The 18,201-nt window shown below is 38.9% G+C and overlaps 1 pseudogene; it reads left to right on the top strand.

Annotated features, from left to right (window-relative positions):
• Positions 1 to 15,158: 15,158 nt before the first annotated feature.
• LOC149198430 (putative L-gulonolactone oxidase 1 pseudogene) lies at positions 15,159 to 16,289 on the top strand (annotated as a pseudogene).
• The last annotated feature ends 1,912 nt before the right edge of the window (positions 16,290 to 18,201 follow it).

Raw genomic sequence — 18,201 nt, 5'->3', positions numbered from 1 at the left:
ATCAGACACTCCAAAGTTGAATCATCCATCTGGTGACTCCACATCATCTTCACAATCAAGACTCCACTGGAGGAGTGAACCTGGAAGAAAAATTTTCAAAGTTTTGAGTAGTTTTACAGCCAAGTAATCCCTTTTCACAGTGTTAATAGTCAGATAGGATGACCGGGTGTGGGGGAGATGAGGTTGAACAAGCTGTAAATCAATTCAGGAAGTTGTTATCAGAATATCAGCTTGATGAAAATTTTGTTAGGCTGTTGTTGATTAAGATCAATGCAATACAACATCCCCAAATCAAAATGTGTCTTCTTGATTTAGTTGTGGAATAACATGAAAACGAAATTGAACTTTTGCATTCTCAAATCCAGTCATATGATTTTCAAGATCCTAAATTTTTTTTCCAAGAACTTCCTTCTCCAAGTCATGGGGAAATTGTACTACTTTCTAACTTACAGATTGTGGATAATCATACTTTCAGGAAAAAGACTGAAGTTTTGGTTGCAGAATTAGTTACAGGGGATACAGTTGTTCCATCAAACCAAGAAAGCTCAGATAGAACCATCCCACATAATGCTTTTGTTGATCCTGTATCAGATTACATGGAGGACTTTCTAAACTCAAAATTTGTAACATGTTTTCTCTATGAAGACCAAGTATTACAGCAGTGGCCTTTATATGTCACAATTTTGACCATGGGGGCACATGACCCAACAATGTTTTTCATTTCACCAACTATCAGTCAAATGGTTAATTTCTTTTTACAAGTGCTTAAATGGTTGCACTGGTTGTTTCATTTTACATAACCAGCAAACAAGTGCTGATTAGGGTAGGTAAGTAGGATTTCAGTTTTTGTTTGGTTGGCAGCTCGTTGTAGTTAAAGACCGAGGTGAAGGCCCTAAGCTCCTCAAGTATGCTGACATGTTTATAAATAAAGCAGCCATTAAAGGGAAATTTTTAGAATACAGCAACCACAGAAAATTAAGGCAGTCTGACCTGTTGTTCTTGGATTTTCACAAGGAAAACCCATCCCCAAGTGGAGCCATTGTTGGCCTCTTGTTGCAACAGGTTTCATATTTCATGATTGAATGTGGAAGTGCCAAAAATGGTCACCTTTTTCATGCTGATAAAGTTCCATTTTTGAAGGTTTCTCAGTTAAAGGAAATCCAAACAGTCTAAGCCTGGTTTCCCTAGGTTTAAATTTCTTGCTTTAGAATATATAGAGTCTTTCTGTCCAAACGGTTTAAGCTTGGCAGATTACTACCTAGGTAGAGAACAGAGGAGCCCAACAGCTTAATCTGGGCCCTTGGAAGAAATAATGATAGTTTTAGATAGGAAAGCAGTTGAGAAGAAGAAAGGAAATTGGGATTTGCAAGTCTAAGTGCATCCTTCCAGAAGAAACAAAAAATGTTAGGTAGCCTGGGGTTGCAGAAGCAAGATCATCTTCAGTTTTTGGGCATTGTCAAAGAAGGCTCATCTCATCAGTGGCAGAGGTATCAAAGAAATTTTTTACTCGTAAAATGTTAAAAAGCGTGTCTAAATTCCCCTCACCTCCCTCTCAAAAGTTCCTTACTAACATCCCCCTGAAGGACCTTGGGATCTGCCTAACAAGTCCTAGTCTTATTTCATTTTTGTATAATATTAAGTCAAGGTTTTGGCTTTCTTCATGAAAAGAAGCCACATTTCTTGTGTAAAAATAATGTTTTCATCCTCCAGATAATCTCTATGTCTATCTTCACTTCATAGACTTACCATTGTTCCCCTTCCATCTCCACCCAACAAGCCATATTAACTCCTAATTATACTATATAGTTCCCTAACTACCCCCCCCCATTCCCATTCACTATTAAAAATCATATAAAATTCCCAAAAATAATAATATTCCCACCCCTTGGCAATATAGCCATATGTTGTTAGTCCGAGAAATGGTAATCTATCTGGGACTACTGTTAACTCTTCGGTGTTCAAAACCCGGGATTGCTTTAACCTCTGGTTAAAACAATAACCATGGTCTTCCCTTTTTGCATAACATTTAAACCTTCAGGTGCTCCTTATTAATGTTGGCGTTTGAATGTTTGTTTAAAACATTGCCTGCACGCATTAAACCCATATAACCTAAAGTCTAAGCCCGCAGCATTGTAAAACGATTTAACATTCGGGCGGGCCCCATACATTAACCCCCCGTCTAATCGTTGTTCCGTCCACCGTTGGATCGGGCCCTCCCCATCCGACGACTCTCACCGATTTCGGAATGCCCCCTACGCCCAGACGTTAGCCTCCGATATTGGAGTGGTTTTCTCCCCGTACAGATGACACCTGTCCGCTTTCTATTGCATCGGAAGGGCTCTCACGGATATCGCTCCCATACAGAAAGCGGTCCGATGAAACCGCTTTCCGCCTTCTGTACACACGTCACATCTTCCCCTATGACGTCATCTCCTTGCCCCTACTGCTGTGCCACGTTGCCACCACCTCAACTCTTTTGCACCCGCGCCTCGCCACTGTGTCATCACCACGTCATCGGCCCTGTCGACTGCCACGTCACCCTTCGTACCCCGCCCGTCGATGACGTCACACTGACGTCATAGTAAAAAAGCGCCAAAAATGCCAAATTTTCATAAAAATGCGCAAATCGACCATTTTATGTCATTTTCACTGCTCAGTTGTGGGAGCTCTCTGCATGCCATTTTTACGTTGTTTTCGCCCAAGTGCAAAATTCAGTCAAACGAGGCACTACCACCTGCAAAATTGTTGCCATTACACCTGCTCATCCGCTGTCGGCGCCTTAAATCCAGGTATTTACCCGAAGAAACACCCATAACCCTGTTTTTTATGTTTTCTCTGCAAAAATTTCCATTACACCTAAAATCTCACTTGTAACCCATTGGCATTCACCACACTTTCCTCGCTGCTCTACTCTATAACCTGTTTTACGACCAAATCCTGGAAACTCGGTTGTGCACTGATAAGGTTCCATTTAGCTCAAAATTCAGCTCCAATTTGTCCACAGAACCGCTGAGAGAAGTCTACTAAAGCCCTCTGTTTGTCTCCCCTTCAGTATACTCATTGCAGAACCTTGCACAGGTTTCATTTCACTAAGTTATGCTCATCAAAAGCATCCCTGCACAAAACTTAATGCTCTGAGTTCCTGGCCCAGAGTAACATTATCAGAATTCTTTTTTTTTGCTGAAGTACTGGCTTAGTCCAAACTCTACTCATTATCAAAGTGTGGAGACCCCAATTTCCCTCAACATTGCACCACTAAATGCTCCACATAGGGACTTGGAATGGCTGCCCTTAGCTGACAGGGATTATCAAATGAAGGAAACGGTTGAAATAAGCAACAAATATCACATAGAAACCGTTTGTGAGCTAAAGAGGAAACACAAAAGCGGTACTGATGACATGGGTATCTGGGAGTCCAACCTGCCCATCTATTATCTTCCACAAGTGAATGTATTCGTTGAATTCATCCATCAACATTGTGAACACTATGAACCCACTCAAAGAGCAGTTTTGGCTCCATCTGGGACTTTTTTATTTCACATCACTCCTCAATCCATAAATGAGATGCTAAGCTTTGAGCCAACTAAGCCTCTGGTGCCCCTTTCTATGAATTTTCTGCTCAACCAAGGTACCAAGCTGCCCAGCTCAGAGGTCACAAGGATTGGCCAATTGTTCATGCTCCCAGATTACCAGCCCCGACAACCTCCTCCTTATCTACATGTCTGGTTCAATGAAACAGGGAGACTGCTAGTAGACACGATATCCTGCAGCTTAGGATTCAATACCAGTGAGTATGTTGATGAGGTTATCTTGGTAATGCTATCCATGTTCACTCCAGGACAGCCCCCTGTTGTCCAGTATGATTATGCTACATTCATCGCTGACAAAATTCATGAGAAATTCATGAACCTGGAGAGAGAAAGGGTGTTTAAATATACCTCCTACATATATCATTTGATGTTGTACTATCAGCCTGATAGTTTCCCAGTCTTCCTTAGGAAATTGGATGCTAAAGGGAAACAAAGGTCTGTAATATTTTGGTTGTCAGTCTGCCACCATATTCATTACTCTCCATACACCTACTGTGAGTTTATAGACCTGTTTATATACCCAGCTTCCTCCTTACTGGTGACCACTCCTCTCCCTAGACTTACTGATGAAATGCAAAAGATCCTGCAGCTTTCCAAGGCCTATAGTATTGGAGACTGGTATTTTTATCAACACCACATAGTAATCAGAATTTATGGGTGTGAGTTGGCCCCTTACAGACTACCCAAATATGTCCCCAAAAGACTCCTTGCCTTGGAATAATTTCGACAATTTGGTAATGCAGATATGATCCATTTCTATGGCAAAAGCAAAAAGGCATAGCTAAAAATCAGACATCAATTGGGCCCATTTATTTTCAATAAAAGAGAAGAAGCCTGGAAGGAGGCAGACAAGATGTTGAAAGACTTTTTGTTATTGAAAACCAGCTTTTATTGGGCACCATATGACCCCAATCACTTTATAAGCCTTAGAAGAGTCAAGTACAGACTTGCATCATATGAACACTGTGATATCCCCCAAATTGAACAATTTGCCAACCAGCAAGAATGGGTAAAGGGCACACTAGTTGAAGAACTGTCTGAGGAAGAAATAGCAGAAAAAGCAATGAAAAACCTTGAAAAAGCAGTTGACTTGGAATCTTTTGGACAGGTGTTCTTTACAGCTCCTCGGCATCTTGGAGAAGGCACTTCATCCGCCACGGCCCCCCAACAACCAGCCCAAGAAACTATCCCACCAGTAGCAACAGACAAAGGTAAAGAGGTGCAGCATTCAGAAGAGCAAGTGCACACTTTGGGACAACAAGAGACAATGGAAGATCCACCGGCTTCTACTGATGAACAAAATCAAGGGCAAGTCTCTTCTACACAAACAAAGGTAACAGAAATCCCTGTGTTGTAGACACCTCTCAATGAGGAGAGATCAAAGAAAAGGGACAGACAGCAAGAAACACTTCCAGGCACATCCATAGAGCAGCAAGGAGAGAAGAGACAAAGGTTAAATCCTTTTTCAGAAGAAGAAATGCCAGAGAAAACCACATAACAGCAGGTTCCTCCTAGCATGGAGACATCAGCTAGCTCATTTCAGCAGGAGCATGAGAGACAACGTGGCGTGGAAGTATCATCCACAGTACAACATGGTCGACAGCCCTCTGATATCAAAAAAGCATTCACTGAAATCAAGGCTAGGAATGAGCCAGTGAGAATCCAACTGTATAATCAGTTAATAAGGATGGCTCCCACCAATCAGCAAAGACTAATGGCTCCTTATGACATCCAAGCAGGGAAAATGACCCTTGGTCACTTCAAGCCTACAACTCAGCAACCCCAATCAACTGTTGATTACATTAGAGCCAATCTGGAGGTGTTTTCCAAGGACATGCATCTGATGGACCAGATTGAATTGCACAAGCAGACAGGGGAAATGATATATTCCACTCTAGAAGATAAGACCTTGTTAGCCCACAAATTGAAAAATTCTTTGCACAACACTGCTGCCCAACTTGAGTTGGAAAAGGCTTCTTCACAAGCCAAGGACAATAGAATTAAGTCCTTGGAGGAGATTATCATAGAGATGGGACATGATCCCTCAAATCCCAAGGGCGTGCAAGCTCTATTAAAAAAGAGGGATGAAGACATAGCTGCCCTTAGGAAGCAAATTAAGCTGTCATCTATGCTGCATCCTCATACTACAGAGGTAGCGCAACAAAAAGAAAAAGATGTAGTAGCTTTACTCATGACCTTGCATAAAAGGCTGGTAGAAACAGAGAGTGCCTTGCAGGCAGCATTACAGGGAAGACAGGGAGAGTTGGCCTCTCAAACAATTGAAACAGCTCAGATCTCCACATCCACTCCTCCCACTGCCATCACAACAACCCCCCTTGTCACTCCAGCAGCAGAAGCAGGTACCTCAAGTTCAGCACCAACTACAGCAACTACAGATAAGGACACCAGCTTGAAAATGGACAATATGATAAAGGAAATAGAAGCTCTAGAATTGCAAATGGCAGAGTTGAGACAAATCAGGGAAAAGCTAGCGACAATTGAGACAAAATATGACAAATCAAAGCGGGAAGTAGCTGAAAGGACAAGAGAGGTCAAAGCCTTAGAAAAATAATAAAGGAGCTAGAGAAAGAGCTCACTTTTGATAGAAATCTAGCTGATATAAAAAAAATTATGTGGGCCAAAATCGGCCAATCCATTATAGACTGATGGCAATCCATTGAAACCATCCACGAGCAAATGGAGTTCATAAATTTGGCTCAGTACGAAAACCAAAATGCTAGAGCATCTTTGAGAAATATGCCCGAGGAAGCAAATAGAATGATCCAATTCTTGAATACTCGCACCAAGGGGCAGCTGGCAGCATTAGGAATCAATAACAGGACTGAAACTATCTTGTTAATTAAAAAGGTGTTAACCCTTAGGAACTTTGTGCAGGCATTGGACAGAAAATGCCAAGAAATGCAAGCAGAAGTGGATGAGTTCAAGACAAAGATCATGGCATTACATAGCATAGGACTGCCAAGTTTATTAACCAGTGCCGGACGACTACTGTCCCATGACCTTTATGCTAACAGAGTCAATAATTTTGCTGCAAATCAAATCACAGCCTCCTCCAGCACTTCAGAAGGAACAGGGCCTCCATCAGGACAGAGTATTTTTGATAAATTAGAAAATCTATTCTACATTTCACATGAGATAAATCACCTGTTCGAATTCCAACCTACCTTCCATAGGTACACAGAAGCCGAGGAAACATTGATAAAGATACAAAGGCATCAGTTGCCTACGGAGGAGTGGTGGAAATGGATAAAAGAGTTATTGCTCAGATGATTTTGTCTATTAATTATTTTTTATCAGGCTCCAGCTCAGCATATACAGATGGCACAATGCACCTTTCAAAGACAAATCAGCACAAGGCAGAATGGAATTAATAATAACAGCTCATCAAATGCTAAAAGCCGAGCACGCAGGATGAAGACCCAGGCAGCAGCAGGCAACGTACCAATGACAGGGCAACACATGCAACAGAAATGCACAAGTAGGCAGCCCTCTCACTCAACCCACAAAGTCAAAAGTTTTCTGACAAAAACAGACAGCTGGCAAGCCAATATTAACTGCAGCTTTAAATGTTTCATTTACTCCCTGGCAGGAGTTGGTGATGTAATTTATTACTTGAAGACTCATCACCTAGATATTTTGTAACTTCTTTTTGTATATATATGACCTCCTGCATTGTTAAAGAGGTTGGTCGGCTAATGTATCGAGGAGAGACTCGCACTGTATTTTCTGATATTTTTCTATAATCAAAGACTGCATAGAAGCTTGGAGAATGGACTGTTGATGTGTTATTAATGTTTCTAAAGAGAATTCTTGTGCTGCAACATGATACAATAAGTGTTTTCTATCTCTGTTATTTCATTTTCATACATGCTTAAGTCACATAACAAAGGATTGGTATAGAATTTGCTTTGCTACACTCTATGCCCAGTTTCTGTGGCTTCTTAATGTTTCTCTTCTTGATCTAGACATAAATATGAATTCCGTTATGGCTCATGTTTGATCTATTTCACATATGAATGAATATCATCTAGGAATTCGTAGCTGCTCCCAGATAGAGTTTATTAATCTTCTTTCTGCTAAGTTGTTTGAGAGATTCTTTGCTGCCTCTCATTCCTTAGCCCTTTTTCATCCTTTTAAGCTCAAAATTTGTTTCATGAGCAACTACCTTTCCCCTCATCTTTCTTGTGACCAAGAAAATGCACCAACAGTCTCACTCCATGACTCCATGCCCAATGGTTTGAAACATACCACCATATGCCTTGCCTATTTACTTGAAGCATCATCCTTCCCACCAAAACACAAACAAAACCCATGAACTTAATAGCTAGCCTAAAATCATCATCAAAAAAGCTAAATCATAAAGAGAGAGCCCTCTCTGACTACAAGTGGGCTAGAGCTTGCAGTCCAAAGTTGGTTTGTGGTTACCTCGGCCGTATCCCTTCACTCCGACCTGGGGGACAACCTGAGTGATAACAGGTCCTGAACCAATATTGAACACATATCTAGTAGTAGATTTCTTGTCATCTAGATTTCGAGCCTAGTTAGAATCAGAATAACCTACCAACTCAACATCAAATTCATCAGTATACATAATATCAAAATTAATTGTTCCTTTAAAATATAAAAGGACTTTCTTTGTTGCTTTCCAGTGGCTTTCACAAGGTGTAGCCATGAACTAACTAAGTATGTTGATAGAATATGATATATCCAGCATAGTAGTGGTGAGATAGTTCAAACTTCCCACTAGTTGACCATACAAGGTTCCATTTACCTCTTGGTTCCATCATCACTGCACAATTTGACATTCTGCTCTAAAGGAGTAGATATTTCCTTACATTCAATTATATTTAACCTTTCAAGGATTTCCCTTATATGTTTGCTTTATGTGATTAGTGTTTACCAGATTCCCTCCAAACTTCAAGACCTAAACAGTAATGCAATTCACCAAGATCCTTCATCTCAAATACATGTGAAAACTGAATTTTAATTTCTTCAATCGACTTGCATGCATTTCCTATTATGATAAGATCATCAACATATACAGATATCAAAGCAACATTCCCACCTTCATCTTCCTTGATGTACAAGTTAGGATCATTTTTTCTTCTCATAAAACCTTTCTCATAAAATAAAGAATCATTTTTCACATACCAAGATCTTGGTGCTTGTTTCAAACCATATAAATCTTTCTTTAACCTGCAAAGCAGATGCTCACGTCCCTTTTTTACAAACCCTTCAGGCTAAACCAAATAAATTTCTTCTTTTAAATCACCATTCAAAAATGTAGATTTGACATCTAATTGATTAATTTTCCAATTATATTTTGTAGCTAATGCAATCATGATTCTAATTGTGTTCAACTTAGCTATAGGTGCAAAAGTATCTTCATAATCAATTCCCTCCTTTTGTGAATATCCTTTTGCAACCAAAATAGATTTATACTAATCAATACTTCCATCAGAATTAAGCTTGGATTTATAAAACCATTTTCATCCTATGGGAACTTTGTTTTTAGGCAATTCTATTAATTCCCATGTGTCATTCTTCATTATAGAGTTATATTCTTCATTCATTACATCTCTCCATTCTTCATATTCTTTAGCTTCAGCATAGCTGGAAGGTTCTACAACATTCATAACAAGACACATTAATGCGTAATCTTAATACCTTACAAGTACTTGACTTTGACGTGATGACCTTCTTGGCATTTTACTTCTTTCATCTTTCCTTCTTCTTTGCAGAGTCCCCTCTCCTCTTCTTAGAGTGTCATGACTGCTTGATTCTCCTTGTGCCTTAACTTGTACTTGTTCATGTGCTTGCTCATGTTCATGTTCAACACTTGTATCTAATTTGACATATTCATCAGTATCATTCCATACACTAGTATTATTCTTTTTATCACCTTCATTTGTATTCTCATGAAACACCACATCCCTACTTGTAAACAATTTATGAGTACTAGGATCAAACAACTTATATGTTTTCCAATCATCACAATAACCAATAATTATGCACTTAATTGACTTTTTATCAAGTTTTCTTCTTTCATCTTTTGGAATATGAACAAATGCCTTGCAACTAAAAACTCTTAAATGATACACTTTTGGTTTGTACCCATAAAATGCTTCAAAAGGTGTTTTAAGCTCTAAACTTTTGGTTGGACTCTTATTTTTCCAATAAACAACAGTGTTAATAGATTTAGCCAAAAAACCATTAGAAATATTTTTACCTTGAAGCATACTACATGCACATTCAACTAGTGTTCTGTTTTTCCTCTCGACAACTCCATTTTTCTGAGGTGTATGTGGCAATGTAAATTGTTGTAGAATCCCATTGCTTTTAAAATATTGATTCAATTCTCTTGATTTATATTCTCCCCCCTGATCAGATCTCAAAATTTTGATGCAATTTCAAGTTTGTTTTAACACCATACTCTTAAACTCTTTAAAGTACTCAAAAACATCACTTATTTATTATGAAATAGACCCATGTATACCTAAATCTATCATCCACAAAAATAAGAAAATACCATGATCCACCAATAGATATCATTTTCATAGGTCCACATACATCAGTATGAATTAATTCAAGTATTCCCCTTTGCCTTTTTTCTTTATGTATAGGAAATTCCTCCCAATGTTGCTTGCCAAGTACACATGCTTCATATTCAACATGATCATTCTTCAAGACATCAAGACCTTCAACCATTGCATTCTTTTGAAGTAGCATTAAATAATTGTGATTTAGATGTGCATACCTTTGATGCCATAACTCTATTGTTGATATTGTTGTAGATGCCAACACTTGATGAAGTTTCCTAGTCACATCACACTTATAGAAGCCTCCAACTCTATTACCTGTGGCAATAACCTTGTAGTAATCTTGAATGTCTTTCACTACACACTATGATTTAACAAATTCCACCTTCAAATCTTGGTCAGCAATAGTAGAAAAAGGAATTAAATTCCTTTTTATACTAGGAACAGACATCACATTATGGATCTGTCTCTCTTGTCCATTAGGAAAATTCAGACCTATTACTCCATAACCTTGAACTTTAAGTGATCTGTTATCTCCTAGATAAACATATTTTCCATCAATGTTTTCATAATATTCATCAAACCAACGCTTATTACAAGACAATGGAGTGATGAGACAAAACTAATGAACCAAGAATTCACATCATCATGTTTTCATAATATTCATCAAACCAACCCTTATTACAAGACAGATGGAGTGATGAGCCAAAACTAATGAACCAAGCATTCACATCATCATTTTTCACAAACAATGCAACATAAAAAATAAACAGTTTAAGATTTAATGCAGCATCAGAAACAAACAATTTAATATGTTTAAATCCATCACTGGTTGAGGTGCTTTTATCCACAAAATTTCCATTATGCCTTATGTTCCTTTGTCTCGATTCATTATATTTCCTTTTATATAAATGTTTAGAATGATGCACTCGTTTTCCACAATAAAAACAATCATCAATTATCTTATCATGGATTGGAAATTTAGATTGTGTCACACCTTTCTGTTTTGCTTGAAACAAACAATTTATGATTTTTAAATCCATCACTCGTTGAGGTGTCTTTTTCCACTAAAGTTCCATTATGCCTTATGTTCCTTTGTCTCTACTCATTATATTTCCTTTTATAGAAATGTTTAGAATGATGCACTTGTTTGCCACAATAATAACAATCATAATTTCTCTTATCATGGATTGGAAATTTAGATTTTGTCACACCTTTTTGTTTTGCTTGAAACTTGCCTCCTTTGTTCTTGTCCCATAGCTTACCTCTGTATGGATGTTTTCCCTTGGCTACCAACCCCAAATCTGAACTACTGGATCCCAAATTAAAACTCTTCATCCTCTCCTCCTCTTGTACAAGAATTCCTCTCAATTCATCAAATGTAGGGGTTGCGACTTAAAACAAAAATTCGATAATCTTGCACTAAGCCATTTAATGTGATGGTGACTAAGTTAATGCTAGACACCTTTTCACCAATATCTCCTAACTTATCACTTAAATCTGACATGATATATGAAATTGCTTATATTTTTATTTTCTTCCATTTTCAGATATAAAAGTTTAGTCTTCAAAAACAAGATCCGGTTTGTATTTGTTGTTTCATACAAACCCTTCAATATATCCCATGTTTCCTTTGATGTTTTGCAATCTCTCATGTGAGGAATAATGTTGTTCTTTACGTACATAGGTCTTTGCTTTCATCTCTAGTTTCTCCAAATTTGGAATAGAAGCTGTAACAGTGGGTTTGAGTTCATCTCTACTCAATGGACCACAAATTATAACCTTCTAATATAGTCAGCAACTTGAGTTTCCAATTCATGTAATTTCCTCCATCAAATTTAGTGGATTCATTCAGATAAGTATCAGCCAACAAATTTGACATTATTTCACCCAATCTCAAAAAATACCTACCAAATAATCCAAGAAATACTTTCACCCACACACACTATAATTTTTTTACCAATAACCTCTATTTTTTAAACACCTTTCACCACTTTTCTTTTCTTTCTTTTTTAACATCTTTTACCACTTTAATAAAAAAGGGCGAGTACTTAAAAAACTTATCACTCATTTTTACATTAAAAAAAAAAACCTCATTTTTTTTAAAGTCTTCTCACCATTTCATAATAAAGGCAAATATTTAAAAGAAACTTAACTCTCCAAAAAAAAAAACCAAATTTTGATTGGCTTTGTTTTAAAAAATATATTTCAAAGGCTGAAACATTTTAACTCAACTGACAACAATTATTGTTTTAAAAAATAAAGTCAAACCTTTAAAAACAATGGAATGCACCTCAGCAAGGGCAGATCCACTTACAACAGGCCTGAAAATATCTTGCACTTGCAAGATCTTGTTGCAGCATTCAACTCAAATAGCAAAATTTCCACCGTATTAACAATTTGCAGTAACACAAAACCCTTGCAGATTTCTCCTTCACCACGCTGTGGATCCCTCACAAGATGTAGCAAGCAGCTGAAGCAACATACTAGCATCAGAAAAATAGAAGCACATTTTTCACAACTGCAGACTCTCTTCACTACTGCAACCCTCTAAGGAGGAGAACACTTAACACACCACACAACGGCCTTCATGCTCCGATACCATATCAAAGAACAAATTACACACTCAAAAATTGCCGAGTTCATTACTAAACATTGCAATTTATACACATTTTCAGCCACAAATTGAACAATAACTGCTTAGAATGATTTATTATCTGCTGACTATGCTGACGGCTGAACAGTGATCTGCGCCATCTGAACAGTGAGCCGCGTCGTTACTGATTAATATCATGATAGGAACAACAATGACAAAATAGCAATTAAGTTTACCAGTGTTATTAATGTGGGTTCTGAAGGATTCCTTATAACAGGACCATGTGGATCGAAATTGAATCCAACATCATCTGCGCTTTCTTGATCGAAATTGACTCCAATAGCATCTGCGCTTTCTTGTAAATTAGCAAGCAATGCTTCATCATCTGATATGATTTGTTTATCGCCATAGAATAGATGAATGATTATCTAAAGATTGAAATGGCATTCGATTACTCCAGCTTCCACCACCTCCTTCCTTATCTGCTCCATTATTTGGTAAACTTAACGCAACACCATCTGAAATGAACTAGATGAACAGACGGAGTAATCAATTGAGATTTTTTTATTTGCCAACTTGATGGACCCCATATGGAAGAATAAGGAGTTGGATTTTTTAAATGTTTTTATTAGATTTTCCAAAATGAAACGCATGGTTTCAACCTCCACAACCTGATTTCTGAAACGGTGTTTAGCTTTCAAGTTGATGTTAATAATATTTTAGAATTTGAGGGGTTATTTTTGGTGTACATGCACCTAGATTAGCTCCAGTTCTTGGTGTACATGCACTTAGACTAGCTGTGTTGGTGTACATGCACCTAGATTAGCTCCAGTTAACTTATTTCTTGCATGTGGCACATGTACACATTAACATAAGATAAAGCACACTTAGCTTTAGTTAGCTTTAGTTATTGCATGCACAACTAAGCTTAACTTAGTTGCTTTTATGTATTTATTCTAAAACTAATATTGTAGAATCAATTTCATTCTTTTCTCAATTCTTGCTCGCTTCCTTCCTTCTCTTGCAAGCTTGTTTATTGTTTTGCAGATCTAGATCTGTGTATCTCAAAAATCTTACATGGTATCAAAGCACAGGGATTTGTAATCGGCGCACAAGCAATTTTATTTGCAGGTTCAGAAGATTGAAGAAACAACAAAGAATGGAGTCTAAATTGGAGTTTCCACAATCGTCAATTCTCACTCCATATAATTATTTCGAATGGAAGCCAAAGATTCAACTTCATCTCAGAAGTAGAGGCTTATTTCGAATAACCATGGAAATGGAAGTTGAACCAACATCGGCAATGGAGAAAACAAGATATTTCAATCGCATGGACGAGGCCTTCGGCATCCTATGTTTATCTATTTCTCCGGAACTGCTATTTCATGTTGAATCATGTTAACTCCAAATGAAGTATGGAAAAAATTGGAAGGATTGTTTGGAAAACAGGATGAAATGCAAGGTCACATTCTCGAAAATGAGTTAAACTCATTAGATCCGAGAAACTTTGAGAACATTCAAGATTTTTTCACAAGGTATAAAGCCTTGTTGGTTCAGCTAAAAGGATGTGGGATCGACAAATCCAAGCAAGAAAATCAGTTGATTCTTTCCATTTTATCAAAACTTGGTCCAGAGTATGCAGTATTCGTCTCTACATTCCACACAATCAGATATGCAACTAGTGCAGCTTGGAAGATGCCCTCACTGGATTCTTTTATTCAGTCTTTGATGCATGAGCAAGATAAGCTCATCAAAATGGGCACACTTAAAAATTCCAAAGCGCATGCACTTACTATGCATGCAAAAGGAAAGGCAAATTCCAAAGACCATCAGAAAGGAAAAGGGAAGAAGGATCCTGATCCAAGAAAGGGAGGACATCCCAAACCCCCTGATGGATCATCTGGCTCAAAGGAAAGGAAAGGAACGAAAGGGAAATCAATGTGCAATTATTGCCACCATGGTTTTCATCCTGAATCGGCATGCATGAAGAAGACTATAGATCTTATGGCGCAGACACTCCAGCAACACAATCTTGGAGACCACATTCCTGAGAATGCTAAGAAGAAGTCTAGAGAAAAATCACCAGATCCAAGAGGTAACGAGCATGCTTTGATTGCTCTTCATTCTGCACCACAAGAATTGATCATTGATTCAGGAGCTTCACATCATATGGCTTCTTCAAAGGAATCCTTTTCTTCTCTACATGCATACTCAGGTCCTCCCATTCTCTTGGGGGATAATTCTGCAGTTGCAGCAACTGGACAAGGAAGAGTGCAATTCGAAGATGGAAGTTTTGAAAATGTCTTGCATATTCCAAGGCTTTCTGTGAATCTTCTCTCAGTGTATCATATGACACACACAGGCAGCGGAAGGAAAGTGGAATTTACCCCAGATTCTGTAAGCATTTATGACATGCAAACCAATTTGAAGATTGCATCTGGCAAGGCGTTGTGCCCGCCTCCTCCCTCAGTCGAATGCAAAAGCAATGGAGGAGGATGCCAGATCTTTAATTATCAAGGCATTTGGGAGGATCGCAGCATTTGCAGAGCTGCAGAGGCTGTCTCACCCAAAACAGAAGCCGAGATTCTGCATGCTGTTGCCCGGGCTGTGAAAAAGAAGCAGAAGATCAAAGTGGTAAGCACTCTGGCTCATAGCCTCTCAAAGCTAGTGTGTGTTGGAGACCATGGATTGATTATCTCAACCGAAAACTATGCATCCGTCATTGGAGTGAACAAGGGTGCCATGACTATTACAGTCCAAGGCGGCGCCATGATGAGAGACGTTATGGAGGAAGCAGCGAAGGAAGGCCTGGCTCTTCCCGCCATGATTTACTGGAACGGAGTCTCTGCGGCGGGCGTTGTTTCTACGGGAGCCCACGGCAGCGGTCTGGTGGGCAGAGGGAGCGGTGTTTATGAATATGTGGTGGGTATGAGATTGGTGGTGCCTGCATCTCCATCAGAGGGGTACAGCAAAGTCCTGAGCTTGAGTACCGAAACAGATGAAGATGAGCTCAACGCTGCGAGATTATCTCTGGGAACGCTGGGAGTAATCTCGCAAGTCACCTTCGCTCTGCAACCCATGTTCAAGCGTTCTTTAAGTAGGCCGAATCTAAGCGATGATAAGGAGCTTCAAAACGAAGCGGCCCATTTCCTGAGGGCTCATGATTTCGCAGATTTATTCTGGTTTCCCTTTCATCAAAAGGCGCTGTTTAGACCATTCGATCGAGTTTCTGTTGAAGTTCCCGGTGACGGCCTTAACATTGCAATTGGGCATTTTCCATCTAGCGTAGCCAGCCTTGAATATTCTGATCATCTGAATGGCATAATCCAATCTACAGAAGATTCTGCCGGATTGTGCTCTTTCATGGGAGAAGAAATTAAGCAACTGACGTTTAACGGCAGCGGGTTTTGGAACGACGAAATTAAAGGCTTCACAGGGTACCCGGTCATCGGATTCAATCATCGCATGCAGTCTTCCGGAGGATGCCAGGGCACCTATAACAAACACGATCACAATCACACAGGTTGCACTCCAATCGTTTGATATATTTTGAACTGTGATAAAGGGGCTTTATGACAAAAATTCAAAATTGGATTTGAATATTCAATCCTTCTAAACATCCATCTGTCTTGACCTAATTGGCTGTCGTTTGCTCCAGTTGATGTCTTGTACACCTTTTAGCCATTTCCCTTTCAATATTCTCGCTTCTAATTCAAAATACTTGATTTGCGTTAAAAACAACATCTTCAGCAGTTTCGTAGCGCGCTACGAAACTGCTGAATTATTTGAAACAGTTTGCCTTTGACCCGAGAACTTTATCAACTGAGTATTTGATTGCCAAAAACTCCCTTTGACTTTCCACATGTTGAACAGGGATTTATATTTCCTCAGAGAAATAAGATTAAGCAAATTTGTCAAAAGTTTGAAACAAAACCTTACTTGAAGTGAAAAAACTCATTTAGCAGGCAGCTGGTTCAGCTGTGTCTTCAAATCTTCAATTTGTTTCCTCATAGCTCTATTCCCAGCTCTCAGTTGCATATTAGTCCTTCTGATATACTTGGCTTCTTTGATGGCCGGTACTGTCCAGGTGTGAAATTGTTCGTGACCATCAACCACTGAATTCAACTGAGCTTCTACAGCTTCATTTCCTTCCCATAAGGTTTTATAATATTTTGCATGTATGGCTGCATGCTTTCTAGCGGCCTTATTCAATTTGGCAATCTCATACTTGGCTGACTCTAATTGTCTTTGTATGGCTGCTATATTATCTTCTTGAGATGCAATGACTGTTTTGCCCATGTCTTTTTGTGTTCTTTCCCCTGTTTCCTCTGTTCTCGGCAGTGCTTCCTGTACCTGTTGGAACCTCCTTGTCATAGGTCTTCTAGGTTTAAAAATGAATTCTTCAGCTGGCTTATCAAATTTCAACCTTTTTGAAGCCTTGGATTTCTTGGTACCTTCTTGCTCTGACTGCATCAATTCAATTTGGACTGGTAGAGACTACTCGAATTCAATGGCTTGTAATAAATCATTCAGATTTGCCTTGGACACTGGGCTCTCTTCAACTGCTACAGCTTTACCTTTTTCCTTATTTATTTGACTTCTTGTTCTTACCCTTGAGACTGCTTCAGATGTGCTTGTTTCGGGTACATTCTTTTTACCCTGAGCATTTTCCTTATTTATTTGCTGAGGTTGATCTTGTATGATGAGAGGCTTCACTAGTTTTCTTAGCTGTCACTTTGGAACCCTTTTGGCTCTTGCCTCTTTTTGGAGCTCAGCTATTGTGAAATCTCTGGCCGGTTGTGGAGTGAGGCCAGTCTTGCTTTGGAATCCAGCCATAAAAATAAAATAATTCCAGTCTCTACCTATCTTTTGGAGGCTATCTAAAACCAGCAGCTTGATCAAACCATGATGAAACAAAGAGGTTTCAGAATCCTCTTTTCTCAGCTGTACCTTATCACACATCTTACTCAAGCTACGGAACAAATAAAAAGGTAGGTCTATGGAGATTTTCCCAGTGAAATGCAAAAGCAGCTTGAAATGGTAAGAATAAACCTTATTATACCTTCCTTCACAAGTCAAATATTTCTGTATGCAGGTGAGTAAGAGAGCATAATGTTCCTTGACATAATTCCTGGGCACTCCCCTACTCAAATCTTCATTTACATATGCATCCTTTAAAAACTCCTTACAAGGATTCATGTCAAACTTGAAATTTTTAAACCACTCCTCTTGTCCTCTTGGGATCTCTGTCACAGCAGATATTGCTTCTGGAGAAACCTGCACTTCTAGCATGGCTACCTTTGAATTTAAACCAGTGAAGTTTAGTGCAAATTCTTTAGTTACCTGCGCATGCCCTCCTTGTAACTTTTTGCAAAAGTTCCAGCACCCGGCATTTTTAAACGCTTTCTTCACCCCTTCATCTCTCAGCGTTATATCCAGGCCCTCGGGTTCAGTC

This window comes from Pinus tabuliformis, chromosome 2_1 (assembly GCF_031772625.1).
Source record: "Pinus tabuliformis cultivar Carrire ecotype Pingquan chromosome 2_1, CPIR1, whole genome shotgun sequence".
NCBI classification, from domain to species: domain Eukaryota; kingdom Viridiplantae; phylum Streptophyta; class Pinopsida; order Pinales; family Pinaceae; genus Pinus; species Pinus tabuliformis.
This window is presented reverse-complemented; position numbering and strand designations above follow the sequence as displayed.